A 7294-nucleotide genomic window follows, 5' to 3' on the forward strand; every position below is an offset into this window, starting at 1 on the left:
GACATCCCTCTCACAATTCGGGACTGCTGGCTCCTAACTGCTCACCTGCCTGCCTTCCTGATTGCCCCTAACTGCCCCCCCTGCCAGTCTGATAACCCCTAACTGCCTCTGCCTGCCTCCCTGATTGCCCCTAACTGCCCCCCCACCACTGGCCTGCTTGCCCCTTACTTCCCACCCTGCTAGCCTGGTCGCCCTCAACTGCCCCCCCTGTGGGCCTGGTCACCCCCAACTGTCCCTCTCTGCCATCCTGGTCGCCCCTAACTTCCCCCCACCCACTGGTCTTGTCGCTCCCAACTGCCCCTCCCCTGCTGGCCTGGTCACCCCCAACTGCCCCCCCTGCCGGTGTGGTCACCCCATGCAACCTGCTGTTCAGTCGTTTGGTCATCCCTCACTAACACCCCTGTCGGCCTAGTCACCCCATGCAACCTGCTGTTTGGTCATTACTGTTACTGTGACGGCGTCCCAGACAATTTGTATATTCCTCTATTATTAGTATAGATCAGCGGTCAGCAAACTGTGGCTCGGCAAACCACAACTCGCGAGCCACATGTGGCTCTTTGGCCCCTTGAGTGTGGCTCTTCCACAAAATACCGACTTCTGCGCATGGGCCACGAAGTTTCAATCACACTGTATGTGCGCGCCCTCACGTGGTATCTTGTGGAAGAGTCACACTCAAGGGGCCAAAGAGTCGCATGTGGCTCGCGAGCCGTGGTTTGCCAACCACAGGTATAGATCATTGCGGTACAGGGTGGCAATTTTGCAAAGGATTCACAACAAGGGGGCTAGTTGTGATTGTGAGTTTCAGATTGTCTATGATTCAGAAGTTCATAGTCTTTCCTTAGTGGAAAAGGGATTCGGCTGGGTAGTTCTTATATTTTTGGTTTGGGGTTGATATTTTGATTTTATCACTTATGAGATATTTTCTAAAATAGTTCTTTGAAAAGAAGCTGGGCATCTTGCATACTTTCCTTGATGAGTTCTTGAACTGTAAGACCTCGAGAAGTTGTACTTTGGAACACTGTGATTATGTTAAAAACTATAAACAAAACTGAAAGGAATCTTCAGTCTGGAGAAAGCACCAGGGTTTGTTAATTTGTGAAAACCAAGTTTAGTAAGGACAAAGATTATTAACATAATTGTCTCCAGTTTATTTTTATTCTTCCTTTTGACATTTCACTGATCCCTCAGAAATCCAGAAAGCTTGGAGCGATAGAAAGGAAAATAAGGCAGGGCTCAAAGCTTACAATGACTTAATGCAGAGGGGTTTTGTTTGAGGAAGGACCCAGGTAAGTTCTAAAAGGTTGGATCACTCGGGGTTCAGTTTGAGGTGGGCATGTTAGGGCCTTAGGGGCTGGTGAGAGGAAAGGAAATCTGACCAGGGAGGGTCAGGCGCTGAGGAATAACCTGCAGCTCTCTGGGCAGTTCCAGAAATGTAATCACAGAATCCTCCAGTTTTCAAAGAAGTACACAAAAGTCAAGTCCTGCAAAACTAGCATCAATGATATTATAATAATCATAACAACTACTTACTTAATAGTGTCGGCTAAAGGACAGATGCTTTTCTCGTCCTCACAACAACAATCCAAGGAAGGGTTCTTTGTTTGTTTTTCTCCATTCAAGACCATATTGTATTTTTTCCCTTATTATTATTACACTAGAGGCCCGGTGCACAAAACTCAGGGGGGTCCCTCAGCCCGGCCTGTGCCCTCTCACAGTCTGGGACCCCTCGGGGGATGACCACCTACTGGCTTAGGCCTGCTCCGTGGGGGATCAGGCCTAAGCTGGCAGTCAGACATCCCTCTGGCAGCCCGGGAGCCCTCGGGGGATGTCCACTTGCCAGCGGGGAGCAGGACTAAGCTGCAGTCGGACATCCTTAGCGCTGCTGAGGAGGCAGGAGAGGCTCCCACAACCACCGCTGTACTGGCAGCCATCAGCCTGGCTTGTGGCTGAGCAGAGCTCCCCCTGTGGGAGCACACTAACCACCAGGGGCCAGCTCCTGCATTGAGCGTCTGTCCCCTGCTGGTCAGTGTGTGTCATAGTGACCAGTCATTCCCAGTGGTTCTGCTGTTAGGGTCAATTTGCATATTACCCTTTTATTATATAGGAGTGTCTGGCCAGCCTGGGTGAGGGGCTGATGGCTATTTGTAGGCTGGCCACAGTCCCTTCAGGGTGGGGGTCCCCCCTGGGGTGCCTGGCCAGCCTGGGTGAGAGGCTGATGGCTGTTTGCAGGCTGGCCACAGCCCCTTCAGGGTGGGAGTCCCCCCTGGGGTGCCTGGCCAGCCTGGGTGAGAGGCTGATGGCTGTTTGCAGGCTGGCCACAGCCCCTTCAGGGTGGGAGTCCCCCCTGGGGTGCCTGGCCAGCCTGGGTGAGAGGCTGATGGCTGTTTGCAGGCTGGCCACAGCCCCTTCAGGGTGGGAGTCCCCCCTGGGGTGCCTGGCCAGCCTGGGTGAGAGGCTGATGGCTGTTTGCAGGCTGGCCACAGCCCCTTCAGGGTGGGAGTCCCCCCTGGGGTGCCTGGCCAGCCTGGGTGAGAGGCTGATGGCTGTTTGCAGGCTGGCCACAGCCCCTTCAGGGTGGGAGTCCCCCCTGGGGTGCCTGGCCAGCCTGGGTGAGAGGCTGATGGCTGTTTGCAGGCTGGCCACAGCCCCTTCAGGGTGGGAGTCCCCCCTGGGGTGCCTGGCCAGCCTGGGTGAGAGGCTGATGGCTGTTTGCAGGCTGGCCACAGCCCCTTCAGGGTGGGAGTCCCCCCTGGGGTGCCTGGCCAGCCTGGGTGAGAGGCTGATGGCTGTTTGCAGGCTGGCCACAGCCCCTTCAGGGTGGGAGTCCCCCCTGGGGTGCCTGGCCAGCCTGGGTGAGAGGCTGATGGCTGTTTGCAGGCTGGCCACAGCCCCTTCAGGGTGGGAGTCCCCCCTGGGGTGCCTGGCCAGCCTGGGTGAGAGGCTGATGGCTGTTTGCAGATAACAGATGCCCACCCCACCCCCCCTGCCTGCCTGGTCAACCCCAAGAGGAAATAGTGACTTCCTCTCATGAGTGACTTCCTCACTGATAGTAACTGCTTCTTGAGATAGTGCCCAGCTGGGAAGCTGCCTCTGGCAATAGGAGCTGCCTGTTGCGATAGTGCCCAGCCAGGTAGCTGCCTACTGCGATATTGTCCAGCACAGTGGTTGCCTGTCAGGAGATTTAGGGGATTCTAAGGGAATATGTATTTTTTAAATTTTAATTTAATTTTATTGAACTTATTGGGATGGCATTGGTTAATAAAATTACATATGTCTCAGGTGTACAGTTCTATAGCATATAATCTGTATATTGTATTATGTGTTCACCACACCAAGTCAAGTCTCCTTCCATCACCATTTATATCCCCTTTACCCTTCTCCCCCTCCCCCACCCCCCTCGAACTCCAAGTGTTCAACATTGTCTTTTAAAAAAATATTTTTGTTTCTTTCACATCTGGGAAGCTTCTAAGGAAAATCAGCCAGGTTTCATGTGTTGCAATATGAACATGCTCACCACACCCCATGCTTTTCAACTTGTGGGTGCTGAGGTTTTCTAAGCCAGCTGCTTAGTCTCTTACTTATAAAAAATGTACTCCTTTAATTATGAACTAATCAGCTTTCCATCTTAACCAAACCAATTTCAGATACAGAAATTGATATTTTCTCTATTTTGCTATCTATAACAAAACGTGATGTCCCCTGCTATAAAAGATAAGTAGTTGGAAATAAATCTTACAGTTGTGAAATTACAAGAAATATTGAGAGTATTTTGAGGTTTATTAGTGCCATAAAGATGTGGGTTGTTTTGTGTGTTTTGTTTTGTTTTTCCACAACAACCACATTCCATGTATATCTACTTAGGATCTTAAACTGTCTATAATCTACTCTGAATAACTTGGTAAGAAAACATCAAGACAAAATCCATACTTGAAAAATAAACCCCAAATAGTTGAAATTACATTAAGACCGAGGTAGTTAATTAAGAGTGATCACAAGGCCAGCATCTAAGCAAAGTTTCATTGAGAAGATACCATATTTTTCTGTGTATAAGACACTATTTTTTTCTAAAATCGTTAGACTAAAAATTGAGGGGTGTCTTATACATGGAAGTCAGCCAAGGAGGAAACGGCACCGTGTGTAGCTGCCCATACCTTGTCAAACAGACTTCCTCCAATCATGAGCCTCATTGTTACTGACATCAGCTGATGCCGTAATTGGAGGTGGAGGTGAAGGTGGAGAGTGCAGAGATGCAACAGGGACTGGAGCATTCTGAGCCCATAAAATTTTTAAAAAATCAAAAGATAAATACCAGTAAGTGATTATCTTACTCTGCAAAATTCAAACTGAATGTAATCAGCTATGCAAAAGAGCATGGAAATAGAGCTGCAGAGAGACAATTTGGACCTCTTCCCACTGACTGTATGATCAGACAGTGGAGAAAACAGGAAGAACAACTCCTAAAGATGCCAAAAAAGAAGAAGGCCTTAAGAGGAAAACCAGCAAAATGTTTAAAATATTGATTTCTTAATTTTGGATTGGGAAAGGGGGGGTGGTCTTATACATGGGGGTGTCTTATACACAGAAAAATATGGTACCAACAATGGGTCTGTCTTTTCCTAGCAAGTTATGGTAATCAGACAAGGGAAGGGTCACAGAGAGATTATGCTGGGTTTGGAATGCAGCATCGGAGAAGACCAGGCACAAGTCAAGGTTTCCAGGAAGCGCCCATCCTGCATGATGTAACCAGAAAGTGGATTTATAAACAAAGGAGAGTTTGGCAGGTTGTACTGTATAATTCAAGTCAACTTCTCTGGAAAATATGAATTATTCAATAAGCCCTCAGTTGGCCCCGAAATAAATCAACTTTGAAATACCCTGGGGAGCTTTCTGTAATGAATCATGCAGGGTCACACACCGGGCCCTCAGTTCACAGAACTGATTAATTGTGTTTCAGACAATAGAAGATGGGAAGACATAATGAAACAGTTAATTGAGTCCTTTTGCAAGACTATCACTGTTTGGTCGTTTTCTAGAAAACATTATGTAAATTAATCCTTAAGAGGAAAATAATGCATTTAAAGACATTAACTTTGGCCCTAACTGGTTTGGCTCAGTGGATAGAGCATCGACCTGCTGACTGAAAGGTCCCAGGTTCGATTCCAGTCAAGGGCATATACTTTGGTTGCAGTCACATCCCCAGTAGGAGGTGTGCAGGAGGCAGCTGATCGATGTTTCTCTCTCATCAATGTTTCTAGCTTTCTATCCCTCTCCCTTCCTCTCTGTAAAAAATCAATAAAATATATTAAAAAACGAAATTAACTTTGAAGTAATATTAAAAAGCCAACAACTTAGAACTAAAAACATTAACACTGAACCAAATAACATCTGCAAAGAAAAGGCCAACAATCTGAACTTGTTGAGTATTAAGAAACACCCAACTGAAATGTTAATTTCATTTTTTGTAAAGTTCCTTGTTAATTTTTAAAGACCCTTTGATTAAAGAAACAAAACAAAACAAAACAAAAAAATCTTCCTGTTTTGTAAAAGCTGCTTATCCCTATTTCCAAAAACGAATTTCTAATTGACTTGAATATTTCTTTTATATCTCTATATAAGGTAAAGGCAACTGAAAACAAGTTTATATTATAAATCCCCAAAGCCAGTTTTGTTCCATTACTATATTTTTTCCTAAGAAACCAATTATCCCACTAAAATCAAGAGGCCTCTATAAACTTGGGACAGCTAGAGGGACTATAATCTTGCCAGGCATTTAAATTTCCCATGACTAACAAACACACACTTTTAAAAGCCTGTAACTGGTTTTCAGTTTGACAGTTACTCAGCTGAGATTAGCTGAAGCATGTTAAGCCTCTCCCCTGTGGGCCATTTCCTTTCTTTCAAGAGAAAAAGAAATAAAAGAGATTGATTTAGTCCTGTGGAAATATTAAAGGTCACAGGAACAGAGCAATTTATTCTCTCGATTCCTCATTTTCTTTTACAATACCATTCACTAGTTACCTCAATCACTGACATGATTTCAGGTGTCCATCTCCATTCCTTCTTTTTAAATTGTTTCCAATCACTCAAAGTCTTTTTTTAAAAGCTTCCAAATGCCTGTACTAATTTCACACAAACAGTCACTAAGCCACAAGATTCAACATGACTCTGGAACACATTCAGTTTTCAGAGGTATCTGGATCACATGGTCTAACCAGAAACCTTGAGATGACCCGACACACACACAAATACTCACACATACACGCGCAGCTGTCAGATTAGCAGCTTTGGAAAATGGACTATTGTGGAAGCAGAAAGGGAGTTTTTCTATTATTAGGAACCTATTAAGTGGCAGGCACTACCCTAGACATCTGACTTTCATTACCCTATTTAATCTTCACAAAACTGTGGTATGCCTTATTGCAACCTCTACAGATGAGAAATTAATCCAAAAAAGTTGACATCTATCCAAGGAATGACAGCAGAATTTCTCTTTTTTCCCCTTTAATATGTTTTTATTGATTTCAGAGAGAGGAAGGGAGAGGAAGAGAGAGAGAGAGAAACATCAATTGGCTGCCTCCTTCACGCCCCCAGTTGAGCCTGCAAGCTGGACATGTGCCCTGACTGGGAATCGAACCGTGACCTCCTGGTTCATGGTTTGATGCTCAACCACTGAACCACACCCACTGGGCGACAAAGCAGAAATTCAGTTCAGTTCTTTCTTCTCTAAAACACCCATGCTTTCCCCACTGCATTGCGTTGCCTCCCCTAGGATATTGCTGCTTCTAACCAGGTAATTGATTTTCCAGAAGAACTCTGTGAAACTGGCCTTGGGTGTGGGAACAAGGCATTCCCAAGGTGATGGACTGAACATTGTGTGGCCTCTAGCACTTATGTAAACTAAATTAAAATCTTGTTGAGTGCAAAATTGTCCTTAACAATAGCAGAGTGTCTGCTGAATCATTAGTTCTCCAGGTCATCTAATAAGATAGTCCAGTGATTAGCATTGTAGATAAACTAGAGGCCCAGTGCATGAAATTCGTGCATGGGTAAGTTCCCTAGGCCTGGCCAGCGATCAGGGGCGATCTGTGGGGCGACAGGTGGGGTGATTGGGGGAACCCTGCTGGCTCCCACCTTGGAAGTGACCAGCAGGGCAATCAAGGGGTGGTGCCGCCTGCTCACCAGCTGGCCCTGCCCCCCTCGATCACCCCACTGCCACCACCAGTAGCATCTCTCTGTGGGAGGCAACCGGCAGGGTGATTGGGGGGGTGGCGCCAGCCCCACCCCCCGCCACTGC

General features: G+C 46.5%; 1 protein-coding gene across 1 annotated transcript in view; it reads left to right on the top strand.

The window, feature by feature from the left end:
* The window catches only part of FAR2 (fatty acyl CoA reductase 2), a 58140-nt gene that overhangs the window by 1062 nt on the left and 49784 nt on the right, over window positions 1–7294 (top strand). The gene's annotated exons all lie outside the window — the stretch shown is intronic.

The sequence above is a fragment of the Myotis brandtii genome, unplaced genomic scaffold (assembly GCF_000412655.1).
Source record: "Myotis brandtii unplaced genomic scaffold, ASM41265v1 scaffold886, whole genome shotgun sequence".
Lineage (NCBI taxonomy): Eukaryota > Metazoa > Chordata > Mammalia > Chiroptera > Vespertilionidae > Myotis > Myotis brandtii.